We start from the raw sequence: 27,573 nt of genomic DNA on the forward strand, positions 1-27,573 counted from the left end.
AAAGGGTGGAGGAAGAGGAGGAGGAGGAAGAGAAGGAAGCGAGTAGGGGGAAGAGGAGGGTGGAGGAAGAGCAAGAAAGGGTGGAGGAAGAGCAAGAAAGGGAGGAGGAAGAGAAAGAAGCGAGTAGGAGGAAGAGGAGGATATGAGGGAAGGAGGGTGGTGCTGATGTGGTGTGTGTGTGTGTAAGGGAGGAGGAAGAAGTAGCAGAGAGAGGGGGAGAAGGAGGGTGGGGAGAGAAGGAGAGAGAGGGAGGAGGTGGAAGTGGGAGGAGGTGGGAGGAGGTGGGAGAGGAGGAGAAGGAGGTGGGAGAGTGGGAGAGAAGGAGGTGGGAGAGGAGGAGAGTGGGAGAGAAGCCGAGTGAAGGTGTTTGTGCAAAAGGAAGATGTAATAGGGGAGAGGGAAAGAGTGGTAATATGAGGGGAAAGGGGTGAAAGTGAGGGGGAGGGATAGATGAGGGGAGGAGGGAAAGTAGGAAAGGTGGTTTCAGTGGATAGAGTGAGGTTCATGTTCTGGAGTGGGGTGAAGGTCGGGGGATATGGGGTGGGGTGAGAGGGTTGAGCGATGAGGGGCGGGGTGAGGGTCGGTTGGGGAGGTCAGAGAAGGGCGGGGGAGGGGCAGACAACGCCACCCTCCCCATACAACATAAATCCCAGATCCTCTTAAGATTATGTCTATGGCGTATTTCCCGCGGAATTTAATAACAACAACAATAATAATAATAAACACTGATAATAATGGTAAGAACAACAATAATATAATAATAATAATAATAATAATAAAATTCCCGGCATATCACCCATACAACATACAGTACAAGTAAAAAATACAAAAAACATACATTACAGTAATAACCCTGTAATACAACTAGCTACAGCCCTATTACAGAACCACTACATAATTTGACACTTTTTTCCAAGGTACAGGGAAGGAAGGGAGGGAGGGGTGAGGACTGTAAGTTAGAATCTCTGATCTAAAAGGTTTATTCTAAAACATACTTATGAGGTCAGGTTTAAGTGTAAAGTGTGGTAGACTAGTTATCTCTATTTTCCTTATTAATTTTTCTGTTCCTCTTCCTTCCTCTTTTTCCTCTTCCTTTATTTTCCATTTCCTTCCTTCCTTCCTCTTCCTCTTACTTCCCATTCATCTCCTTCTCATCCCCCAACTTTTCTCTTTCTTTCCTACACCCCCCTTTTCTCTTCCCTCTCCTCTTCCTCCCCTCACTTCCTTTCACAAACCACCTAAGTTCCCCTTTGTATACTTGTCTCAGATCTAAGTGCATTTTTCCTATTATTTTTCACTTTGTATTTTTATGACTCGAAAGTTTATTGTGTTTTATGGCATTTTGCTTTACTACACCGGTTAGAAATTTTACACTTTTTTCCCTTTTTCTGTTTTTTTTTATTATTATTATTGAATTTTTTCCCGTGTTAAGAAATCGTAGTTTAGTTTGTCTTTGCTTTGTGTGTTTGTGATTAGTTAATATTTTTATTTTTTTCATTTTAGTATTTTTTTGGCTATTGTGATTTTTTTTTGTTTCATTCCATTTTTTCATTTTTTATCATTGTTAAAAAAATCACTGTTTTTATTTTTCATCGTTCAGATTTATTCTCTGTTATTAAAGACAATTTATTCTCTTTCACTATTCCCTTAAAAGTTTCAGGATTAAATCCTCAGCAAAAGTCACAGAACAGCATATATTAATAATCCTTTATGAAATACAATATTACAGTATTAACTGATTGCCAAGTAATATTGAGACCCTGGAGAATATTACCACATTATCAACCTATTAAAGAGAACGATGCTATTCCTGTTATTATTTACTAACTGTACATTAAGAGCATCAAGACCTAAATTGCTGAAGCTCTCGAACAATATCTAACAATACCAAGATGACTTAACAAAAACAAGAATATAACCATAAGCTAAATATCTGGAGGAATATTTATCTTTCATTTATTTCCAGGTATTTTAATATAACGAACCTTAATATAATGCTGGAAAGATGAAACCTGACGACAAGATGATGACCCCCTAGTGTATGCTAGTCATCAGTATATTACCCTTTTAAAAACTGATAATATTAACCAATTCTTACTTGATATCGTGGATGGAAAAAATAAACACGAGAGGAAATGAAATCAGAGATGTATTAAAAGTATTAATTATTATATTGTATTAATGAACTGTAGAATATATATACCTGTTGGGAAGTTTATTATCGTGTGTAGTTATGTGTGTTGATGGACAGGTAACTCAGGTGTTTGTGTTGAATGATATTATTATCTGGTGGTGTTATAGATGTGCTTAAATGTTTGGTTGATCCTCTTTTGTTTTCACTTTTTCATTTGTTTTTCTTATTTAATTGTCATATTTCTTTATTTTGTATTTATTTTTTTACTGTCCTTCTCTCCCCTAACGTACACATACTAATACACACACACACACACACACACACACACACACACACACACACACACACACACACACACACACACACACACACACACACACACACACACACACACACCCTTACTCACACATAAAACACACTTCTCACACTGCCCCCCCTCTACAAACCAACAGGACAGGCCCATAGTGTTATCAGTCCACACTCTGTTTATCTGTCCATATTATTTTTAGTCCTTAGGTTCATTCTCACTCCTGACGTTTATCATCCTATCCTTGACCTCTCCCACCATCTCTCAATCTGCATTCTCTCCGTCCCTCATCTCCTGGTCTCTCTCCCGCCTCTTCTCCTATCTGCTTGGCCTCTCTCCCACGTCTTCCCATCTCTCAATCTCTTGTTCCTCCCACCCGTCCTCCATCTCCCTGGTCTCTCTCTCTCGCCTCTTCTCCTATCTCTTGACCCCTCTCCCGTCTCCCATCTCTCAATCTCTTCATTCTCCCCTCGTCCCCTCATCTCCTGGTCTCTCTCCCGCCTCTTCTCTATCTCAGCCTCTCCGTCTCCCCATCTCTCCAATGCATTCTCTCCCGTCCCTGCTCTGCAGTCTCTCTCTTTCTCCACCCCCTCTTCCCCCTCTATCTCTGCAAGCCTCCTCTTGTCTCCCCCATCTCTCTATCTCTTGGTTTCTCTCCCGTCCCTCATCTCCTGGTCTCTCTCTCCCGCCTCTTCTCTATCTCATGGCCTCTCTCCCGTCTCCCATCTCTCTATCTCTTGGTCTCTCTCACGCCTCCCTCTTCCATTCACACTTGCGTAAAAACGTAATCTCGATCTTTTAAAACATTATCGAAAGGTTACGACGACTTTACGACACTAGAGGACCCATATTGTTTAGAGAGTCGTAGGCTAATGGTGTTTTCTCGTAAGTGAGGTTGAGAAAGCCCCATTGCGTTACCTTTGAGTCTTGGTGGCGCTTCAGCGATATTTTGGTGGTTGTCAGTTACGGCAAAAAATTGACTATAAGACATTTAAGAATCTCGGACTATCCTGATCACAGTAGAGAATAATGATAATAGTAATAATAATAATAATAATAATAATAATAATAATAATAATAACAGTAATGATAATAGTAATAATAATAATAATAACGATGATGATGATAACGGTGGAACGTCAATAACAGTTGTATTTCGTAACCCAGAAACAAGATTAATTTTCCAGACTGATAACAATTATGAAGTTATATATTGAGGAGTGTAATTATGTAAAACCAGTATTTAAATTACAAACCGAAATTTCTTAAAAAAACGTCAAGAAAAACGAAATTATTTGGAATTAATAATAAAAGAAACGAAAAAAATTAAGTACAGGTATATAAAAATTTATCTTTTATCTCTGTAGTGAAGATGATGAAGATGATAACTAAATTTAGACTATAGCCTTTTTTGTGCCTTTTGTCAACTAAACTAGAATAAAAATGATTCTAAATCCATATCATCAAAAGCCAAATTGTCTTTATCCACAAGTCCTTAGAATTTTATTACATTGTTTTTATCAGCTAAAGTAAAACTGTCTTATTATCAACTAAAATAAAAACTCCATTTTCACGGTAGTTTTTTCTCAGAATATAAGAAATTCGTTTCTGTTCCACCGATTATTATTTTTTCTCTGCTGAAATAAAACTGCCTTTTTATTGCCCCTTCCTCTTTTTTTTCACTCTCAGGCAAATAAAAGTCGTCTTTATGTTTAATTTATTTTCGTATTTTTTAATTAAAATAAAACTTCATTTCCTTTTATTCCTTCATGATTAAATTATCGGTACAACTCAATTAAAATTCTCTAAGACTATTTTCCCTTATATTATTTTCCCCTTTTGAACTTAAATAAAATCCCCTACTTTATTGTCCCTTTTGTTTATTTCCTTCTCAACTAAAATAAAACATCCTATTCTCTTCTCCCTTCCATTCTTTTTTTTTCCCTCTGCTAAAATAAAACTCACTTTTCCATTGTTCTCTCATATTTCTTTTCCTTCTATTCTCGACTGAAATATCGTTTTTTTTTCTTTTTTTTTCTTCTTTTTTTTTCCTCTCCGTCAGTGGGTTGTACCGCAGCCCACCTTCACACAGTCAGCTCGCTTGGAAAGAACTACACTTCACTGAATAGACCCACTATCCAAAGACCGCTTCTGAAAGACTTAAGAAATAATTGTGGTTTTTTTTTCACCCAGTTTTCCCCGTATGAGTTGACGTAGTTGGAATAATTGCTGTAATGCTGAATAAGATGTATGTGTGTTATGCCTCGTCTTTGTTTTGTACGTGTGTGTGTGTGTGTGTGTGTGTAGGGCCGCCATCTTGTTAAGGTCAAGTTAAATAGTGTTAAAGTCTTAACTACAGAGTCGTTCATTAAAATCGTAATCTATCTTATCGATACTGCACTAACCACAAAATCATCCATTATACCTTAATTATTTATTCTTTTATAACTGTAAATTGATTCAAAAGTCTCATCTACAAGTGTTTTTATGTTATTGTGTATCTAATTTAAATGTTTAGTGATTTATTGGCGCAGAATAAACATTAGTGACTCACCCGACAGTTGTACTATCGGGTTATACACATTAGTGACTCACCCGACAGTTGTACTATCGGGAGGGTGGCAACGAAGGAGGCAGCCAGACTACTGTAGATACTTGTTGCCACCACCATCGGGTTATTATACCTGTCGTAAGATGCACCTCTCACACCTGTCTCACCTTTCTCGGTTTTTAATTACTATCACTAGTGTAGTGAATTAATCTGGAAAACCTTGGTTGTTGAAGCACATTGTGATATTTTAGTTGTTGTTGTTTTCAGAGGCTTCCGGATATTTTAATCTTAATTACAACTTCATGCAAGGAAACAGTGAGTTGTAGGTAGTGTTGTATTGACCACAGTGTTATAAAACTTATGTCCTGGTGCTAAGGTTATAACGCACCGGGTCTTATCTTTCTCACGTTGATCTGCCGTCTGAGGTGATATGAACCCTCGCAGAAAAGTTCCATTGAGTTATTTTACGTAAATATCACAGCAGACAAAATAAGGGAAATAGTATTAAAATTAGAATCGTTTATTGGGGTGAAAAATATAAGTGAGAATTGTACACTAAATCGAGTCTTGTGAGTAATTGAACTTCCCTAATTAGGCATTTATGAACATACTGGAGAATGGGGATTGAAACTTGTGTATAATAATGAGAATTTAATCAAGGTATTTTTGTCTGTACATGGAAATAATTACGTACTGTAGATATTCATAGCAAACTATAAATTAATAGCTTCATTATTAACTAAACTAATGTAACCTGACTTAACCTAACTTTACTTAATCCAGTATAGTTTGGTTAGGTTACTATAATATATAGTGATTATATAGCATCTTATACCATCGTTACTATATATGAACAAATTATAGGTCAAAATAGTGGTTACATTATATATTCTAACATCATATAAAAATTCTATCAGTTAAAAGGATATACTAGTAAACTGTCTATCTAAAGATAAAATATTCCCCAAAAGCAAAAAGTGAACAAATTGAACTCCGTAAATACACAATGATAACTTTCTAACTGTTCTGGGAAATAAACAAATAAATTTTAGTATATACTGAACCTAACCTAACCTCACCACACTAAATAGCATTAGGGTGGTTAATCTTCAGGTGATCCTCATTTTTCTACCAAAGTTCCATTAATAAATAAAGAATATAGGCAGCTCAAGCAGACGCCAGAAGGAGAGTTGTTGAGTCTAGTGGTTAAAGACTTGTGTTATCATCTGGCTTTTACCACCACCAGGGGACCGTTCCTAGTTCCTAAGTCCCGTGGTTCCGTAGTCCCATGGTCCCATAGTCCCATAGTCCCATAGTTTCATAGTCCTTACTGATTAATGTACCTCAAGTCTTGTCACAACCTTAAACTGACACTGGAAGCCGAAGCGTTTAGTATCTATGTAAGGGATCAGAGACCTAGTTTGACATGTCAGATTATAGCAAACCTTCCATTATCAACCTCAACCATAGCCCATCCCTTTAACTATTCCTGTAACTATGTCTATGATTACTCTATATAACTTCTGTATAACTAACGAAGAGGAGAACCAGGGAAAACGCATAACCATATTTTTTAATATTGCATAACTATATCTATAACTATTTATAACTCTAACTACTGTATAATTCCACCTATAACACTTGCATGACTATTTCCATAACTATTTTATAACTATATTATAACTAGCTAATATATCTAACTTTATCAACCAACTTAATAGATATAATATATAACATTTGTTCTAATTATTTTACTCCTCACAAGGACACAAAGTCACTCAGAACAATACGGCACTGCAGAAGTTTACCCAAGTTTAAGAAGACGTAAGATCATATGAAGATTAGGCCCCCCAGCTTATGTCACTGAGATTAACCAACTTAACACTAACTTAACCTAATCCAAGAAAGTGTTTAATCAGGTAAAATAAGATAGGTGGCTAATCTTCAGGTGATCGGAATTATCTACAAAATACCCCAACTTAAGAAAAATCTCAAACTTTGATTAAATTAAAGATTCTATTAAATATGGACTACAGCATTTTGTAATTCATTCATCTAAGTGTGCCTGCTGTAACGAGTGGTTAAATTAACATACATAAGCTGTTTAAGAGTCTGTACCGGATGCTCAGTTACCAACACCCATGTTTTTTCAGGCATCTCACACTCCTCCAAGACCCAGCTCCCAGTCACAACCAACAGTGTGTCCGAGACTGACTTTCTCCCGTGCCGCTGTTCCTCTCGTGTACACCTTTACCTACAGCGGTGACCAGTGGGCCATCGGTAGGTATTAGTTATTCGTTGTATTAGTTTTATGTGTTTTAATTAGTATCTACATATAATTTTATCTTTTATATTAAGTTCGTTGTTTTAAAGTAGGATTTTATGATTATTTTTATTTGTTGAATGATAATAAAGTTATGTATTGTATTTTTGTGTTATAAATTGGGTTTATTTTTCATATGTTTTTGTTTTAGTTAGTTTTATTATTTTGGGTTTGATGTTAAAGACTAATGTATCGTTTAATTTAGAATACTGTACTCCCTTAAATATCTTATTATTATTGTTAAACCGTCCCTCGCTAACACATCAACCTCGCTAGAATGTTGAAGGCAATCTACAAGACTTAAGTACAACGCTTTAGTATTCTTAACGATAATATTTCTCTACGTTCGTTTATCATGTAGTTTACATATTTTTTTTTGTACAATCATCACAAAATAAAATCATGTCCGTTGTGAAGACTCTTAGCGGGAATGGTAAAGAGAATCAAGGACCGTCCGTGATGAGTTCTTTTCAATGTGTTCGACAAGTGTAAGTCAGAGCGGACATGGCGAAAAATTTAATTAAGTCCCAGAATATGATGGAGTACATAGCAGCGGTTTGGGGTGTGAAGCTTCTCCCCGAGGGTCCTGTAAACACAAATATCTCGGAATATTGTAAACACCCTGTAGTTATTTACAGCGGATTCCTTGTTACTTTTTTACAATATATTTCAGTAGTCTTGCTGGGGTAAACTTTAAATTTGGGTTAAGGAGCTACTCAATATATTTCTATTTACGTCTGTGTTAAGGCGCCAACTGTTTTAGTCACCACACGAGAGTTACTGAACCCGGGGTCTATGTTTAACTGTGTGCTTCTGTTTATATGTCTGAATAAAATATCTGAATCTGAATGTAATGTGCACTTTGCAATGTGCAATTCCAGAGGATATTGCCGACACTTACCTACAAAATACAGTGGTTATAAATCCCAATTGAAATACGTATCAAGACATAACTGCAAGTTTTAAATTGCTTTCATTTACAGTTTTCAACGTCTGAGTAGTGTGAGTGTAGCAGTACACTCGTTAAAGAAAACTTCAAGCAAGTGAAAATATCAAATAAAGTCAAGTAGTTTAATAATTACCATTGTTGTGATAATAAAGGTAGTTAACGCAGGTTGTTCGGTCGTTTACTACACTCTACAAAGTTATTGTTCGATACAAGTATAATCATTAGGCGCAATTGGAACTGGATATTTCACAAGTATTGTTATTGGTTCAGATAATCTGTGCAGGTCAGTACTTACTCGTGAACCACTGTATGAAATGATTTTGCAGCGACCGGAATTGAATTCGTTTATAGCGTTCTCGTGAACAACCAAACAAAAATATTTTGGTGGAGTTCCTGGGAGCCTGTGTGTTAGTTTCCATGGCGACATCTGCCAACTATTTAAATATGCTGTTTGGCTACCTAAGTCTGTGTAAACATGTACGCATTTAAATATCACTTATACCTACTGTATGTAAAGTAAGTTATCAAGTAAATAAACTAAGGTGTTTAAGAGGAAATATGAAAACTGGAACTGCAGCGACGGGGTAAAGAAGTAAGTTAAAAGTTTTAGTATGCTTGGTGAGTGGCCTCCTTGTAGACTCGGACTTGGAGAACCAATCAGCGTTTAGTGTACGTTTGGCAAGCGTGGGGAGTGGACGTACGCTGCAACTGTGTGTCCGCGCGCTGTGGTATTTACTTGCCTAAAATCTTCTGTTTATGTTAGTTAGTCTCTCATTGGTTTGATTGTGATAGCCAAGTGTTAAAGTGAAGCAAAGCAGTCTGTGTCAATGGCTGTTGATGTTGTATCTGATTGATAAGACCGGTGTCGGATTTTTTCTTACAAGAAGTTTAGTATCGCGTACGAACTTAGTAAGAACATCTGGTGAAGAGAGAGATTTTTATAATTTTATTAAGCATTTGGCATGAACGAGACATTTCTTCAGCTTTAACAATGGATTATGAAATGCGGTGAGTATTTAAATTTGTTTTGTTTACTTTTAGGTGCCATTTAAACGTCGATTAAAGTTTTCCTCGCACCACATGTGTTGAGAAAACTTGGTAGAAAGTTTTATATGCGTTCAATACGCATTCTGCTGACCTATCCCACGCTGTGTAACTATCCTCGTGTATTGTAAAGAGGATATTATTTAAAACGAAAAATTAGAAACGTATTTGTCGTTGTGTTAACATTTCCCTGGATCTTAGTCATTTAATCCAGCGCGCGAGACTTTAACTTGCGTATTTTGTTATCTTAATTTGTTTATAAGTTTACTGTAGGTGCGATGCAGTTGTAAGTGACGATGTTATCATGAACTTATACTTTGTTTTTATAAGGCGGTAACAAGATACTGGACACGTAATGAATTAACTAATAGCTTGTTAGTTTAAACAGGCTGGGAAAGGGTTGGTGCAGGCCACACACATTGCTGTTCAAGTTATTATTTACATCAGCAAATTACATAAATACATGGGGGTATACAGTTGTCAGTATTTGTGTGTTCAGGACATTGAAAATTGCACTCACGTGTCTCGAAGGTAAACTCTATACAGGTACTTAGATCATTTAAGGGAGTGTTGAACTACTGTCAGGTGTTTTCATTCGTTACTCTAATTAACAAGGTATGCAAGTCCTGAAGTAGGATGTATTAAATTTGTGAATGTCAGTCTGCCTCTCAAGTGATTTTGTACTAACTAATGGAACCACGATCGATGCTTGGAGGGTCTTGATCACTAATTACAGGTGTGTAGGCTCGTAACACTTAACAATGACTATTTGAGGAATAAACACAAGCAGGTAGATGTGTTGAAGGTAAAGTATACTAATTAATCGATCAGTTATTAATTACCCAGTCTCCCCCTTTCACGAGGTTGTCCAGCCTACCCCATGTACACTAACGCCATGTTTAGAAGTCATTAAGTGTTGGTTGATCTTTTTTTAATTGATTGTCATCAGTCTTTTTGTCCCGCGACTGCTGGAAGGCAACAGTTTAATGTATGTGGTCACTGATAGGAAAATAAATGTGTTACTGATGTGTGTATCTGGATGTGGATATTAGGAGAAAAGGGATTAAAATTAGTCGTGGTGTATGACGAGAGGTTCTTTGTCCTATCTGCTGTTTACAATCACACACTGATTCTGTAAAGTGTTTCGGGACTGTTGTGAGAGTGTTAGTTACTGTAGTTTTGTATTCCTGAGGTGCTACGAGAGCGCTTCATCACATCGTACAGGACGCTCACAGTGTTTGGTAGTGAATGGCTTGATAGAGTAACGAGGATGTGTTGAATTTTAGTTTTCAAAATCTTATGTTAAGTCTACGCCACGGTATCATGTAAGACTTTACTCTGTGATAAAGCTCGTAAACATTTCTTGGTTTAATTTCAACAGTGGGTGTAGTTGACTTGGGTGAGGAAACTGTGGCAGTGTGTGGCCGGCTGTTACCTCGGTGTTTGGGGAGGGCGGGGAACGTGAAATAAACACTATAATATAATTATACACGAGGAAATCATGTTAGCTTTTCCTAATGGGCCAGCTGAGAGCGAGGTGAGAGAGGGTGATCGTTCCCCTAATATAATTTCGCCGTCATCTACTTCTTCTGGGTGTTGCTTCTTCATGATCACGGGGTTCCCATCTTCGCTTTGATGTATTACAGCTTTCATTCCACAAAAAATCGCGCACGCAAGGCTATTTTATGACGTTCTTTTTTTCATTTTCATTCTGGAATTTTTCAAGTTGACAGACCGACATATAAGATTTTCTGGATGAGTTTAATCAAGCCAGTGTGATCACGAAGTGTGTAGTTGGTGATCATAGCTTATGCTGAAACGCCGAAAATCATGCCCCGTGTTGCTCTATAAAAAAGGATGAAAATTCTAGTTTGTAAAGTTCTCGCCCCAGTAATTTCAAGTGAGGAGGTTGGGTAGGTAGGTTAGAGGTGGTGGCTGGCAGCTTGTACTCAATTTTGAATCCTATTAATTTTCTGGGAAGGAAAGAATCGTGTTTTTAGTTTCATATCCGTTGCTTGAAGGTTCTACGAAACAATAATTTTCTTTACGTTATTATTAAATATTAATATTTTATACTAAACATCTTTATATACCGGTATATATTTTTTTCTTTTGAGCTTATCCTATGAATAATTATGAATTATGTTAGGTCACGTACATTGCTAAATAAAAAAAATCTTAAAATCTGTGGGTGGAAGTTAGGTTTTGCAGCGGTTGTTGTGGTTGTTTGCTGAATATCGTTGTACCCGAAAATACCATTTAATAAAATAAAGAGAGACTTACTCGGTGTTAAACTGTTTAGAATTACGTCTGAACAAATCTGGCGTCGGTCAAGTTAGTTAGCGGTGTAATCCTGTGGTGAGCTCCAAGGGTTTTCTCTTGCCCGGCTTATTATCGTTTTGGTACCAGTGCTCCCCGCTTCTTGTAGATGGCCAACGTAAAGACTTCACTACAAGTTTCGCTCCTTAAGAACCTCCCCATGATGTTCTCAGATACTTATGTTAGTGACTTGCTGTGGAGGTGTTGGTAGTATGTTCTTTGCTTGTGCCTATGACACCTCAATTTTTCACTGGAGTTAATCTTGCAAGGAATTATGTTCTAGACTGTAAACCAAGCCTCTAATTTTTTTCTTTGGTCTTCGTTCCCATCCCCAAGAGCCTTAATGTTTTTAGTCTCTCCCACTTCTGGAAATTTATATTATGATTAATCGAATTGCTTTGGACTTTAAATTCCTGCCATACGTTTTCTAGCTCGACAGTTTCACCAATATCACAAGTTATCCAGCTAAGGAAGTACAAGAGCTAGGAGCAGTATTATCGTTGTCTGATGTATAGTTTTATTTTGAAAGGTTGTCTGCATTGTCCTGTCATCTCCCTCGCCTATGGCTTACCAATAGCTAATTACTCTGTTGTGTGAACCGATGTAGGATCACCCGAATCAGCTCCCGGGAGTTCACTTGTCTATTCTGTGGTGTTGGAGTGTAAATTTATCCTTTTAAACACAGAGATTCTAAATCCATGCACTTACAGTTTGATATTCAGGGCAGGTGAGTGCACTTGCATCCGTCGGTTTTATAATCAGAGAAAATATGCGTGGAAGTTTACTGTTTCAAATCTGTGTTTTATTGTATTACTTGTGGAGGAATAAGCCTAACAGTCACTAATTTCTCCGTTTATATGGATTATATGTTATATCCTGAGTAACTGTAGAGGAGTTCCCATATAAGTCAGTCAGGTTACAGTGGATGAGTAAGCCATTTGTAAACGCAGCCTGAAAGACGCCAAGAAATCCCGGCCACAACGTTAATAAAGGTGACTTTCCCAGTAGGCAACTTGGGTCTCTGTACAGCCCGGGATTGAGCGACTCCCCATAGTGAGTAAGAGAGGCCTAACCCTTAACGGAGGCGTCTCCCAGTGAGAAAGTCAGGCCATCTACCCAAACGTTGCCGCCCTCCCTGTTTACTGGGGTCCTGCTGTGGCTCAACTCACCCACATCAAAACGATTCACCACATTTCGTGCATAACAACCACGCTCAATAGGCCAGCTGTTGAAATGTATTTATTCCCTTTATTTACAAATAACGTTTCAGGCAGGGGTCCAGGATTGACTAAATCATTATTAACGACAGACAGACAGACAGACAGACAGACAGACACCAAGGTTGACTTAGGTTTGGTTGTTTTGTTCTGTCCGTCGTGATCAGATCTGCCTCCAGACATTAAATCCTTGCTACGGTTAATTTCCTTTCTCCAGTGGTGGTCGGTGGGTTCTAAACAAAGGAAGTTATATCATTGGTCGTTTACGTCGCAGGTAAGACCGAAATCGTAAATGGTGTCGTTCGTGTGTTGGATTAAATTGGACTTACATTACTGATGGAGACGTCGTTATTACCGGCAGGACAAACATGCCATTTAGCAAACCAAAACAACACACCCCGATTGTAACGTAACTCACATCTCAATATTGTAATACATTTGTCACATTATCTTTCTTTCACTTTTACTGAGCGACATTATCTTACATATCACTGGACAAGGACCTTTGCCCTCGCCTACAAACCTTTAATAAGATTATTATAACCATAAAGATCTCTGCGAACATATAATCACTTATAGGAGTGTAATTATCGTTCTTTGTGAAATATTACTAATGGTTAATGTTAACGGGATTTGTCTTCAGAATGGGTTAATGACGCAATGTTCGTTGCTTTGTTGTTATTGGAGAAATGAAAAAAAAACATTTGCTATTTTGTAAATAGTGAGCGGCTCCGGCAGCTATAAGTAGAAGTCTGAGAAGCCACACATCAGCTTTAAACTTGAGCATAGACCAGCTGGTGCGCTCTACCCTAACATGCTGTGTGTGTATGCATATGTGCGCTCATCCTCCTGGAATGACGCGCGCATTCGTGGAAAACACACGCATATGTCCGATTACATACATGCACATACTTAAATACGAGCACATGCCTGCGGTACTCACGCACACACACACTGACCGTGGGGTGGGGGGTGGACCACTACCAGTGTCAGTATACCACGTGCACACATACTTCCATACATAAATGCGAACAACACACACGCACATACACATTGTGGAAGGGTTAGGCCAGGTGGTGGTGTGAGCCGCTACTAGCAGCTCGATGCCGCAGGCGCAGCTGTAAAGGTGATGGTGAGCCCTGGGTCATGGAGGTTAGCCAGGCTCAGGGGGTGATTATCCAGGGCGCGGGCGTCATTGCGGGGCCCCGCTCCCCACCCCATGATGTCTCGCTCCTTAGGAATTATCACATTTTGTTGATAGCATTTTGTTAGCCTGGTGTGGGACCACGGAAACTTTGTGCGACTCGACTTAATGAGGTTAGGTAAAACAACAAAATAAATAGGTTTGTTAGGTTTTAGAAATATTTTTGTGGACTTCACCTTCTGGTGTAACTTCACCATAACTCCTGCTTGATCTTAGTGGCTATAAATCCGCTCCTTCAGTCTCTAATGAGAAGAGTAGCGGGAGCAATACGTTCCTCGCCCGACCCTCCTGGAATGTCACGAGACAGGACCTGGGTGGTGGTGGTGGTGTCAGACGGCACCTCGTCCCCGAGGGCCGATACACACATACGCTCCGTGTTGGAGGACCATCTGGTAAATAAATTTATCAGCCGGGGACCATGGAGGTTAGCCAGGGGGACACGCGACCCGCTAACCAATTTGGATGTGGGAGGGTGACCAAAAAGCCCAGAGCATGGATTCACAAAAGTTCGTAAGTTAAATCTATCCAGATAAGACAACGTATGCACCGGTATGTTTTATTCCCTCCATTTTTTGCCTTGACTTTCATGTGGTAGACTGAAAGAAGGTGACGTAACGTATATTAAAAGCCATACATTCTCACACCATCCGTTGGGGGCTATTTTTTTTATAGAAAATTTGACTCTTAGTGTATCTGCATAACATAGATTTCACCCGCTGTTGGCTGTGTTGTGTACCCGGGCTGGTTCTCAGAGATAAACCTGGGAAATTATATAATGAATGGTGTAGCTTGTGAACTGTTACACGAGACACGCAGTTTGGAATTCAGAACTTTTGTCATTAATATTTTTATAATGAAAGTGTCGGTGTTGTCTGGTCTGTGTTGCATTTACTGTGTGGAGGCTGTACGCATGGTTTAATACTGGGCCCAAAAAGTTACCATAACCACATCTCACCTTGAAGGAGTTATCCATTTATTAAAGGTGCATCAATTACCGGGTGTATTCGCGCTTCGTTTTTGTCCACTACCCCACCTTATCCCAGTATGTTGTATCCTACTCACATTAACGCATGTCAAATAAATATTGCATAGTGGATACGGTAATGTCACACAATTATTTACGCTCATGACCAGCATCAAGGCGCAGGCAGTCACAAGATGTTCCACAACCCACCGTTTATGTTGTTGGCTGGGGCAGGGCTCTACAATACTGTCTTTATCTGTCCACTCTTGTTTAAGCTGCTACGTTTAAGGTTTATGCTCGAGTTTTTTAAAGGTATATTAAACTGTAGTTATCATGACTCATGCCGATTTATTTGCTTTATGCAGACTTTCGTAGTCAATGAGGTTTTGTGTTCTGAACTTATTTGCTCGTATAATTATAAAAAAAATAAACTTATGTCATCACTTGTTTAGATATTTTGAGAATTATATATGGGATGGCCTGTCAGATCTGTTAGTTGTCGTTTTATTGACGTGGACCGCCAAAGCTGAATGCGTTCCGGAACAGATTCGAACCCAAGTTCATGACCATAAACCCGACTGGGCAAAGGCAGAGCGCCGCCGGCTGACAATACCCGGGAGGAGAGTACAGGCACCGGGTCCTACCGTGGGCGAGGCTGCAGGTCACGACGCCCAACGACCAGAACGCCTACGTATTGTTCACGCCCCACGTCGCTATCGATAAACCACACTTTACGAGCTGGGTCACCCGATAACCCGCCGTTTTTGTCCTTCTCTAAAGCATGACTTTCTTGGCGCGTTCGCATGGTTATATAAGGACAATCTGATGGCTCCCCGATGATGTGTATGTTTGATACCGCAGTGTGTATGTGTGGGGGAAGAGGGGTGTCTTTGCGTGGAGGTCATGACCCCTTCGTCGCCAACCCCCACTGTCTGACGGTGGTGTGGACGTGGATGTCACCCAGATAAGAGGTTGGGCGGGTGCTTGATCATCTGGGCCGATATGCATGGGGGATATTGGCTGAGCTGGCGAGTCATGGGCATCACCATTATTTACGTGGGGCTAATGGTAATCAGATACCTCGCCTACCACCACTTATTTACACACCACACACAGCTACACGCCTTCCTTTACTGCCTTTTGAATATATAAACACTTAGTCACTACGACCAAAGGATTTTATTTTACCTTTAACCTTATATTGTAAATTAAATTTCAACCTTAGCCATTGTGTAAAATAATTTCTCTTGGTTTTAGGCAGATTTAGAAAATAATAATTCCCTTTATTCATACTATAGATTGAATTTTCTGGTCATAATGTAAATACTTTATCGTATATATTACATAAAGCCATACTGTAAATTTAGTTTTTCCTGTAGCCATATTGTGATAGGGCTACTGTAAATCATTACCCCAGATGGTGTTTGTGAGTTTATTTGTACAACTCTTGCCTCATAAATTTATTGATAATCTTAAGCCACGCCATAAAATAATTATTCCTGAAGCTGTATTGTAATTTTTTTCCATGGCAATATTGTAAATTGGGCTAATCTAGATTTGGCTGAATTTCCACCTTTAATCATACTCTAAATTAATCTTTTGTCATTTGGTTGAACTGTGTGTTAGAGTACAGTATCATTATTTTACCTTTTGCCATAATGTAAATTCAATAACTTTTGATTTTTAACCATAATGTAAATATTTCTTTAATTTTAGCTTCTGTAAATTCGTATTTTACACTATACCCATGGGTAGAGTGTAAATTAGTTATCTAGATATGTCGTACGATATTTTTTTAATCTTTGCCATATTGTGAAATTATCTGTAACACAATGAAAACAATTTATATCCATAGCCATACTGTAAATTGTTTAGTTACTCAGTACCTTAAGCTTTACGGTATATTATTTCTACAGTGCCGGTAATTGGTTTTCAGGCCTTTAGCCTTATTATTTCCGTTAACTTCTGTAAATGCCGGTATTTCTTTATTACCGTTAGCCATACTGTAAACCCTCTTTATTACCTTTAGCCATATTGTAAACCTTTGTTACATTTAGCCATACTGTAAACCCTCTTTATTACCTTTAGCCATATTGTAAACCTTTGTTACATTTAGCCATACTGTAAACCCTCTTTATTACCTTTAGCCATACCGTAGACCCTTCATTATCTTTAGCCATAATTTAAATTCGCAATGTAAATTTTTATATGTAACTACTATGAAACATTCTCTTTTACGTTGATTCATTATGTGAATTTACCTGTGTACATGTACGTAACGATACTGTACTGTACAAATTTTTTTTTTTACACCACCACATTACTGTATTTTTTTACACCACGCCACAGTACTGTTTTTTTTTACACCACACCACAGTACTGTATTTTTTACACCACACCACCATTCAGTTGCGGTATTGGATTCATTCCCCTCGCGACACTGTTTGTTGTGGGGCGGTTGACCACCTTCTCATGCCCTGTTCCCTTCGCCACGCGTTTAATTAGACAATTCAGTGTAATTGTGTTCCATTGTGTCCCCCCCGGAGCCGCTTGATGGCTGTTGACCCGGGCTGACCTTCTCTCCGCAAGTGGCCTGCCTGGGTGGGTGGCTGGCTGGCTGGCTGGCTGTGGCGTTCTTTCGGTAGTAAGGCTGTGTGGTAGTAGCTGGTACGGTAGCTGATGTGTGTGGTGGTAGGTTGTAAGCTGTGTTGTGGTAGATGAGTGTGATGGTGGTAGTAAGTGGTAGGTTGTATGGTGGTAGTGGATATGTGGTGGTAGTTCTAACTGGTGGGTTGTTAGTGACAGTGCATGGTGGTAGTTATAAGTGGCAATTATGTGTGGTGGTAATTAATAGTGGTTGTATTTTAGTGGGTACTAGAAACTATATTTGGTGAGCATTAGTGACCGTACCGTATATACTCAAACAGGTAATAGGCCTAGTAGACTCTATGTGGATGGGGGAGCAGTAGTAACTTGCGGTATAGGCCTATGTAACATTGGGGTCTGTTCAGTGGATGTCATTTAGGTACCCGGGAGTATAAGGCGAAGATATATCAAGCAAATATACCGTATACTCGCCTGGTAGGTACATATAACTATTTCTTCCCTATATACTCAATTTCTCGACTATTTTATAGATTAGTCACCGGTATCGTTAATGTTCTGATCGCTTGTGAAGTTCAATTGTTTTCTTCATTATTTACGATATTCGACCACAGTAGAGACGATAGCTCCCTTAAAACCAGCTTTATTTAGGGAATTATATCATTTAATAATTATTTTATTTATTTTATTGAAGATTTTCCTCCGATTTCATTTTTGTTTTTGGTTTGTAGTGGATTTAAATTTTATCCATATCGTGACAAGTCGATGTTTTGCTTTGTTATAATACACTCGTGCCCGGCTTACTGTTACGTCTTAAGTGGAACATGAAGACACGACGTACATACAGCAACGCAACAGACAAAGGAAGTTGTTTTGGCCATTTTTTGAGAGTGTTTATTATACCCAGGTGATAGATGTTTGTGTGGCATACTAATAAAACGAGACCCATTTCTACCATGAAGGAGAGACATGTGGATGATGGGGGGGTTGAGATCCACTGAGGAGATACCAAGGGAATATAAGATGAGGGGGGGGGGTGCTCTTCGATTGCTTTGTTTTGAAGGGAATCTAAACGGATGATGGGGGAGGTAGTGGAGCAACAGATGGCTTTAAGACTGGGATACTGGACTCAAATTCGTTGCTATGTTAAGAAAGACAAAGTAAAGAACTGTAAGTGATGATCTCCAGCTTAATATGTATAAACGTTTAGCTGTATATGCATTGAATTTCACGACACACTTGAGAAGGAGACTCGCATCTTTCTTTTGGGGGAGAGAAATAATTCCCTCCTTTTTTGTTTTTTATTCTCTTTGGTGTGGAAATTTACAAGCTATTCCAGGTTACCTCCAGATGAGCACCGCCATATTTTTTAACACTTATTATACCCGCCAGCTTGGTGGTTCGTGCAAAATCCTGTGCCTTAAACACTGAATCGGGGAAACTATTTTTATTCTAAAGTGCTAAAGGTGTCGTATCCTCTCTCTCTCTCTCTCTCTCTCTCTCACACACCATGTTAACTTTCTTGTACTTTTTATCTTCGTGATTGGTTGTTTTGTTTGTATATTGGTCGTGGTTTGTGGTATTTTATGACGTCCATCTATCTAAAACATGGCGGATAAAACGAGCTGAGACTTGAACACTTTATTTTTTCTTATGGATTTTGTTTCTTTTTTTCGCTTTTTTCTGGAACCTTTGATTTTATATTTTGGTACTGTATTTTTTTCTTTGTTACACTTTCTTGATTTTCTTAAAAATTTCTCGCATTCTTTTTCTCTATTTGGTTTTTATTTTCATAATCATTTTCAATTTCTTGGTCTTTTGGTGTATTAATCTTCCCTTCGTCATCCAGCTTATAATTTCTTCCCATTTTCTAGTTATTTATCGTCCACCATCTACACTCCTCCTCCTCCTCCTTCTTCCATCTCCTCCTCTCCTCATGGTAAATAGATGCATTGTCAAGAGCCCCACTGCTCCGTATTAGAGCCAAACTTAGGTGTAATTACTAGACGTGAGCGTCACCATAAACTTAAGCTCCTTGACTTTCACGACCATCAGTGAGAAGTTTAGAGCTATCGTTAATATATTCGGCGGTGTTGTGGCATGTGCAGCTTTAACTGGGTCCTCTGTGGATTTTTTCCCCCCTAGTGTCTGGACGGCGAATCGCAACAGCTTGGTGGATCAGAAGGAAAAAAAAAAGTTACGAGTTGGAATTGCATCGTAGCCAAGTGTGTGATTCAAGCTTTTGGATGGTATCTAGCAATCGGCTCGTGGATTAGAGAGAGATAAAAAAATACGATACTTGGAATTGGATTGTTGTCTATATAGATATAAGCTTTTAGACCGCATATAACGAACAGGTTGACGGATCACTGGTTAGAAAAAAAATAATAAAAATCCCGGAACTAAACAAGGCATATAGCAACAGCCTGGTGGATCAGAGGTGGAAATTACTGATATCTATAAAAAAAAAAAATAAAGCAAAATATAAAAAATCAGCCCCCCAAAAGTAAAGTGGTGTGTGCCAACTAATGCATAGTCAGGGTGGTGGATGGCATTGACTGCAGGTACACGGGGGTCATCAAACCACCTCCCTCCTTTACCCCCTCACCTAATAATTGAATGAGTTTTTGCGGTATTAGAGTCATTAATCGCCTACGTCTATCTCTTATAATATTCTTTTAAGGTGGTGCTCTTAGTTATAATCCATTAATATTGGAGATGCGTCGGTTCATCATGCAATATAACCCTCCCCCTCCCCCCCTTTCCCCTCCCCCCTCCCTCCTTTAAGAGTACATTGTCTCACTTCCCGTCATTAGTGTTGTCTTGAAGGAGGAGGAGGAGGAGGCTGGTACGTTGCTTAACCAGGCTGTGATTGATCTACTAATGGATTAATTCTTGGCGTGGATAGTGTGGTACTGATGCGGTTTAATGGATAGATCCTTGACTATAGGGTAGGTCCTTATGCCGTGGATAATGTGGTTAATGGTGGGTTATATTCTAGGGTCTATAATACCGGTTAATCGGGAATATTGTCTTAGCGTGGATAATGTGGTCTTATTGATCCTGTTAATGGATAGATTCTTGACTTAAGATATATGGCCTAGTACTGGGTAATAGGATAGATTCATAACGTGGATAATGTTACATATGGTAAAGGTTAGACACATTATTTGGATAGATACGGCATTGTAAAGGGATATAAACCGTATATATATGTGCCCTATAGGCAGTGTGATTCGGAATTGTTGATGGGATAGATTTAGATCCTTGACTGGGGTGAGTGTGGCATTTAAACGGATACCCAAGTCAGATATAATCGAGTTTACTAATGGGATATATCCTTCATTAGAATATAATTGATTTGCTAATAGGATATAGACTATCTCACCCATGTATAATTAATCTGTTAAGTGGTATATATTTCCCGATTGGAGTATAATTGATCCGTTGTTGGGGGTTCCTGTTAAAGATGGTGGTGATAGGAACATAGGACCTGCGCTTGGCTATTGGTCTTCCATTCCTTCGTGTTGTTGCTGTTCAGGATCGTAATTACTGTTGTAAATATTGTCTTTTTCTTAAGTCAATATGAATGGATTGTTTTATATTATTATTTTTTTTTAGTTTGTTTTAGCATTGGATGTTTTTTTTTCTTATAGCCTCATTTTCTCTTTGATCTGTTGCTTATTATTCCTAGCGTTTTTGTAGGGTCGTCCGAGGGGGTTTATCTTCTACGTTGTCTGTTCTATGTGCTTCCTGTCTTGACTTCTTTAGTTCTAATTACATTCTTTATTTACATTTTCTCTAGTTGTGAATGTGTGGGGGGGGGGGTGTAGTTATATCCCCTTGGTATAAATTAATGATCTTGAAAATCCTGCAGTGTTATTTTTTTTTTTTAGTCTGGTGAATATATACGTTCCTCATCATCACCTGGAGGCCTTTAATTCTGTTCGCTCCATTCCTCATTGTCTTACAGTTGGGTAGTGAGGTGTAAGGTAATTTCCTGCCGCCAGTAAATCAACGTTGAATGCAATCCTGTAAATACGGTGGTAATGCCCGCCACGACTCGGGCCTTTGTTGACCTAGTGTAGTGTAGTGGCTGCTACCTGGCCAACACCACCGCCTCATAACGCCACATTTTTCCCCCAGTGGGTCGGGAGCTCTCGCAAGGAAGATGAATAGCCCAAGAAAAAGTCCCACTGCTTGCCGGGGAGGCTAAAGCATAATCACAGTTAAATACTCAGGGTCTCTGAAACAGTGTTATAGTCTTACCACAGAATCTTCCCCATTACCTTGATTGCACACCGGGATCCGCCTTAGTTTATTTTCATTTAAACGGTCTTATACAAGCCTCATGGTTTGATAATGGGGTGCCATAAACCACGGTTACTGGGAGGGGGGGGGGGCTGCGCGATCTTAGAATTTGGGCGGGAATACGACACCAGGGTTCACGCTGAGTTTATAACTGGGAGGGGTTTATGTGTGGTGGGCCATATTTTCCGGTGCTCTGAGTCAGTTAGCGGATTGTCGTGTACCTGGAGATTGTTTAGGGGTTTCTTCAGCAGCAGTGGAGGGGGCTGAAGCAGTTTCATTATCATTTTGGTTTATTAGACTGTTACTTTTAGCACAAGATGTAAGAGGGAGGGGAGGGGGATTTTTGAAGGATAATATAATTGCCAGTAATTTTTATTCGCGATGTTTACATGTTACTGAAATTAAGGAGGAGAATACTACTACAGGTAGCCGACTTAACCAATCAAGGCTTATAGATTCTTTCATTTTACAAGGTAGCGTTCTTGAGGATAATTACTTGGCAGGTATTCGTCAGTGATGGCTTGGGGGGTGTAAATTGTTGCATTTCACCGGCTTTTTAGTAACAAATGGCGGGTAAGCCAGTCAGTCGAAGCCGTGTTCAAAGGAAGGGAAATCCTATGTCAAGATTACTAGAGAGAATGTGTCGCATATTCCGTTTTCAGTCGCATGATAAACATTGAGGACGTCAAGCAACTGGAAGGACACTGATTTTAACTCTCCACACTTTACTACCTTCCCCTCAGAAGTTGGTTTACAGCGTGATTCTTTGGTCAGTCAGATCGGTAAAAGTCAGTTGAAAAGATATACCGGTACCAATATAATTTCAGAAGAAGCATTTTGTAAATAAAAATATAAGTCTTTTTGATAACCAGTTCCTACAGTGTTAAGTGCAACATTATGGTGAGAATAAGTCTGTTGTTGTTTGTGTGTTAGTCTGTGTATATTTACTGAGCCCAGTAAACACAGTAAATCCTCAGCTTTAAATGTAACATTGATTAGACTTGGTATGAGTGTTCTTGGTGGTAAGGTCTTGGATGGGGATGCATTTTGCGTTAGTGATCCGGCGTGTGACCTTTCTGTTGTGATCACAACATTGAAAATGTCATATTTTACATAATGGATTGATGGCCATGTTCAGATCCATGCAACATGCTATTTTTTTTCTTTGATTCTTGTTTCATAAGAAGAAATGTATTTGAATTATCAACTTAATTTAGAAACATTGTATTAAAGTGTGGTGCATCATTAAGCCTCTTGTGCACCACGTTTTCTGCTGTATTAAGTAATAGAGAGGATGAAAATTCAAATCTTTTTCCCTCTTGTTAGTCTTTTAAATGCGAGTTCCAGAGAGCACGAACGTAATCCAACTGATTTTTTCCCGTTGCCACCAGGGAGAAGATAGCTAGCGTGTTAAATTAATTTGCTTCCTCCATATCTCAAAATTACTGCGTGCTATTATTACCCTCCCCGGTATTATAAATAAGCAACAGGAGTTTACCTCATAAAGATCTTGCAATTCATAGTCACCAGACACCTCGGGCTGAACCTTGACTTACCATGATGTTGTGTAGGTTTTCCTTTATTTTATAAATTAAATTGTACCAGTTTAAATTATTGCACTGGGAAATCAGACACACACTCTTGGGAGCTACAGTTTATAGATAAGTAGTTTTCCTGAGCATTTATCGCCATATGAAAAATATAATAAGTATGTATAGCTTGCCCAGATACGTAAAAATTTTGGTAAGCGTTCAGTGGTGTATATATATTGACCACAAAAGAAAACTTGGTGTTTTTATTTCTTTGCACTGTAGTTATATGTGATGGGGATAACACAAGAACCCCCAGAAACTCCCCTGCCAAGGCATAAGTATTTATTGCCTAAAGGCCGCAAGCAACACGCCGGAATTAATGCATACCGACCCAGCTGTAATATTTTCTCACTTAAATGGTCAAATCTGGCCATCCTGAACAGGGTAAGTTTTCAGGGATTTTCCTCGCGGCCGTGGATAAGCCCCGGCTCTTTTTGTGTTTGGACCAACTCAACCAAGAAATTACTGTACAGTTTTCGTTTGTAGAACCGACTTAAAAATGAGAACATCATGAAGACACATTCACTTAAAATTACACGCATATCCAGGAATACTGAAAATGACTTTAAACAAATGATTTCTTTTGTCTTGTCTACTGCTGATTATGAAACCTTTGTTAGGGAAATGAAGACGATATATACTTACGACCTTGTGTATAAGAGAAAAATGATAGAGCATGCAGGATCAATGTAAGCAATTACACAGAACATATCCCTGGTCCATAGGCTGTAGGCCAACTGGGGGAGAGCTTTTTTTATCCTTACTTAACCTTGCTGTTCCATCCGTAAGATTATTCCATGCCAAGGTGGATTGGTTTTTGTTGTACCCTAACCTAAAGTAGACTAGTTCGTTATTTTCTAACGTAGAGGGTAGACTGATCTCGGATCTACAACCCCATAAATAGACTGATCTTTCTCTACTTTATACAAGACTACCCCAAAAATGGACTGACATCTGATATAGCCCATCGTAAAGTAGACTGTTCTCTGCCATAGCCTAAACCCGCTGTGGTCTGATCCTCTGCTATAGACTATCCATCAGCTGTGACGTTTGAGACACTTTGATTAGCAGCCTTATCCGTAATCTGCCTCAACATCGCTAACATAACCTGGCGTAAGGGTGGGCAAATCCTCAATCTAGGGACGTATAAACAAGATGTGTGCTTTTGATAGTCGAACATAAACAAAACCCCTAACAATGGGGTCTCCGGTTAAACACAGCCAAACAACGGGAGATAAGGGGGCTGTTAAATTTTGTGAATGGTTGTTAAAGTTTAATGCCAGATTTTTTTTTTCGTTGCTCGTCTCGTGAACTAGAAAGGGCGACAATAATCTAGTCCCCTGTGGTATACTCACTCTTATTGGGCTTTCCTTCGATGAAAACATAAACGATAAAGCTAAAATGAGTAGTTATAACCGTAATTAAATTTAAATTAGATAATAAATTTGAATAATCAAGTGAATATTACAAATACTAAATAATAATATTCCACCTAAATAGTAAATGAATGTATTAATAATTTAAAAGCGCTGATGAATTAAATATATAAATGATTAAACCAAATATATGGATTTAAAAGTCTCAAGTGGAGTTTGTACACTAGAGGCAGCTAAAATAATCACGCCTTGTGGTTATGGCTTGTGTATGGTAGGGACGGTACAAGGAGTGTGGCCAAGGCTACATTTGTTTTAAAGTTGCATCAGCCAGCTCTATGAATATCAAACCTGACTAAGTTACGCACTCACTGGGTTAGCGAATTGGTCATCCCACTCTGATGTACCGGTAGCTAATGGCCTTGTCCCGTTGTCCTAATTTTACCTTTCTGTACTTATTGGTATTTCAGCTTTTGGATTCTTAGCGATACTTGTTCATTTCCAGTCTTGTTTATTTACCTACCTCCTCCAGTCCCTTTGCTTACGACTGAAAAGAAAATTCACTTTACAATTTTTGGGTAACTATTTTGAAACCAAACTTCTCTAATTAGTTCATAACCTAATACTAAACGAAATCTCTTTATTTCGCTGTTTTTTTGTCGTGTTTTCATGCTCTGAACTTCTCTGATATACTCGAATGAACAACTGTGGTGGCTTACTGTGTCATATACTTGTGTGTTTTGCTATTAATTCGGACATGTTGAAAAATCTTCAGACTTTGACCATGATTGTATTGAGTATTCTAATGTCACGCCCAGAGAAAACTGATGTCGACCTAAACTACTGTATATTATTACTGTCTCATTTCTCCTCGCCTCAGTTACCCGTCCACTGTCCCTTCCCCCTCCTATTAGCCTTGATTAGTTACCCATTTAGGATGCCTTTCTCCCCCTAGCTGTGGTTAACTAACTTCTGATCATCCCTCACCTCCTCTTAGGTTTGGTTAGCTGCCCTCTGACTATCCCCACCCCACCCCCCCCCTCTCTCCCTTTCTCACTGTCGTCCAGGCGTGGCAGTGGTGGCCGGAGGAGCTTAGGTGAGCCACGGCTGCTGCCTCATGCCTGGATAACTTTACGAGGGTTTTCATCCCCTGCGAGTTGGTGGCTCAGCTTACCTCGCTTGTTTGTGGAGCCGCACTTGATCCATCAAGTTGTTGTTGTGTGCCACTAACAGCATGGCCACATAACCACCACCGAGCCAGGGTATTAGCTCATGGGATAGACCAGTTTTTTTTTCTGTCGTTGCTTGTATATGCGTGTGCCGCGCTGAATGCTGTTTCAGTATATCAAGAGTAGTTGTGGTAGCGGGAATTATTGCCTTTGTCGTCCCTGTACCAGTAACTAACATAACTTAAAGCAAACCCATAAGCTAGTTTTTACTGTATTTTTATTCACTTGCTTTACTATACAAGTGATTGATAAATTTTCCCTACAAATGATATTAAATGGTAACCTAACCTAACCTACGTCGAGGGTAGATATATATCACCTGTCCTCCCTTGTTCTTCTCCTCCACGAATCTTTTCATGAACTTTTTTTTTCTGGAAACAAACTTTGGTCAAGAACTTATTGTCGCGCCTCATCGTATTTTTTCTTATTCTGAACACTTGAGTTTTTCAGCAGAGAAACTATTTTCTTGTTGTGCCGAAGCCGAGATATTCTTAATTTATTTTTTGTTTTGTGTACCGTAGTTATTTTATAATGTTCTATTGATGACTTTATTATTAGCGACAAGTATCTTCGTCCCGGAAATAATTTTATTTTATTTTATTTTTTTAACTAAGGATATATTTTCACACATCTGCATTATCGTTCATTTATCAAAGATGAGTCTGTCTTAAAGTTTTTTAATTTTCACTTTTCAGTCTTATTAAAACATAAATTTTATTAAAAGGAAAAGTTAATTTTTTCATTCACTTGAACGAACTGCGGACAACTTTTTGGCAGTTTTCTTTCTCGGTGTTATTGTTGGATGAGGTAGTCCCTGTCGCCGTCGTTATTAAATTTTGTCGTCTTAGATGTCGACGTCACTTGTCTTACACGTCGTTGTTGTCGTTATTATCGTCGTCGGTATAAACAACGGTAAATATAATATGAATGCACCTGCAGGCGAGTGTCGTTGCCACCTGACAGTCGTTGTTCTATAATTGAGAGAGAGAGAGAGAGAGAGAGAGAGAGAGAACGTGAACGTGAGTGTACCAGTGAGAGAGAGAGAGAGAGAGAGAGAGAGAGAGTTTTTTAATCTTTTGTGGTTTTCGTTGCAAACACTTTGTTATGGAAGTCTTTTGTTGTCGTCAAGTGAAATACTAATAATATACTGTGTTAATAATAATACGGTAATGATAATAATAATAATATGTACAACGGCAAAAATTAAAAGCGCTACTTTAAAATTTTACCACAAGACTATTTTTCATCGCTAAACTACTATTACTGTGCCACGAATATTTTACGGGTAGAAAATACAGCGTTTGGAGGTTGAGTGATTACGGCAGCCAGTTAGGTTGGTGTGTGTGTGTGTGTGTGTGGCGCATAAAGTAAGCTGGGATGTTTGTGTGGCACCTGTATACATAGCTCGGTGTGTCAGGACCTCGTTACCCTCCTAACTGCGCTGTTGACAAC

The 27,573-nt window shown here is 38.8% G+C and overlaps 1 protein-coding gene across 8 annotated transcripts in view; it reads left to right on the forward strand.

Annotated features, from left to right (window-relative positions):
* The first annotated feature begins 8,944 nt into the window (after nt 1-8,944).
* Nucleotides 8,945-27,573, forward strand: part of LOC121866828 (plexin-B-like) — a 441,813-nt gene continuing 423,184 nt past the window's right edge. For all 8 annotated transcript variants that reach the window (XM_042366560.1, XM_042366559.1, XM_042366563.1 and 5 more), the window contains exon 1: nt 8,945-9,272. The gene's annotated coding sequence lies outside the window, so the exon portion shown is untranslated. The remainder of the gene's footprint in view (nt 9,273-27,573) is intronic.

This window comes from Homarus americanus, unplaced genomic scaffold (assembly GCF_018991925.1).
Source record: "Homarus americanus isolate GMGI-L3 unplaced genomic scaffold, GMGI_Hamer_2.0 scaffold40108, whole genome shotgun sequence".
Taxonomy (NCBI): Eukaryota; Metazoa; Arthropoda; class Malacostraca; order Decapoda; family Nephropidae; genus Homarus; species Homarus americanus.